The sequence below is a fragment of the Belonocnema kinseyi genome, chromosome 3, assembly GCF_010883055.1.
Source record: "Belonocnema kinseyi isolate 2016_QV_RU_SX_M_011 chromosome 3, B_treatae_v1, whole genome shotgun sequence".
Taxonomy (NCBI): Eukaryota; Metazoa; Arthropoda; class Insecta; order Hymenoptera; family Cynipidae; genus Belonocnema; species Belonocnema kinseyi.
The window spans coordinates 47,631,415-47,632,737 of NC_046659.1; positions in this window are offsets into that span (position 1 = coordinate 47,631,415).

Below are 1,323 nucleotides of genomic sequence, written 5' to 3' on the forward strand. Positions count from 1 at the left end.
GGTAGTCCGTTTAGCGTGCAATCGACTCGGGATACTTATAAGATACTACCATGATTTTTTCAGATTTTTTGGTCCAAAAATAAATTAGGCCAAAAACCGGCTATACCGAGCCTCCCCCTTTTATTTCAGATGTTATCTTTTCCATTGGAGGTTGTCCTATATTAATTATCTATTGATCGAACGAAATTTTGAGATGACGTCAGAGAAAGTATTTTCTAAAGTGAAAAACCTCCTTAATCACTTTATTCAATAAAATTTTGACAAGTTAAATTGCCTCAAGATATCTTTTTGATACACCTATACCATTAAATTGACTCAAATTGACTAGGATCGATCTGTGTAAAAAACAATGGTAATCAATTTGAGACAAGACATTCCCGATGATAGCTGCAGGCCGTGCCATGCACACCCCGATAATATAGCTGTCTTTGCTAGATCTCCAAATCTTCGATCCATAATAAGTTTACTAAATATTGGCTGTACCATATCATCGGTTCTAATAACTACACATTTTTCTGGGGCTACCAAGTAATTCTAATTGTCATTTAAGTACCATCTCCACAGACAATCAATACTTTTCGAATTCTGCTTCTTGTGCTAAAATACTCATATTTTCTGTTAGTAAAAATACAGAGACATGTTTTCGAAGTGAACTGAATTTAATGGATAAATTTACTAATTCGATGCTAGTTGCATGAATTTTCACAGGCAGTAATTGCCTAAACTATCCGCCAAGAATTATAATTTTTCCATCAAGTTGTGAATCAACATTCATGAAATCATGTAATGTTTAATCTACTCATTCGAAAGCATACATGGGCGTTATTGGAGTTTCGTCCCAAATAAAGATATCTACTTCTCGTAAGTATTGAGCATCTTTTGATTGAATTTTTATACGGTATATTTTCTAGATTAACCCTCTCTTTCTATGCCCTATGCCAATTCTCACGGCCGTATAGTTAGCTCGACGCCATGTACAAAGTCTAAATTTGAACGGACTTCTTTTTCTGATGTTTAGAGATAGAAAGAGAGCTCGGTTCGATTTTCGACTTTGAAACAGGATCGAAGCCACGCTGCAGTAACTATTTGTCGTTGGAATAGCATGTCACTTACCAACCCTTAACGGGGTTAGTTCAGTCAGTGACATAAATAATTGACCTATTATAATATAATAAAAACATTAGTTAAATGTACAGCGACAATAAATACATCTAAAAGATGTACAGTCTGTCAAGTTAAAGCGTGGGTAACTTTTTTGGTAAAATATTTTATTTAAACGCATGTTTCTACGTGGAATTACATTTGTCAAGGTGTCGAGCAAAA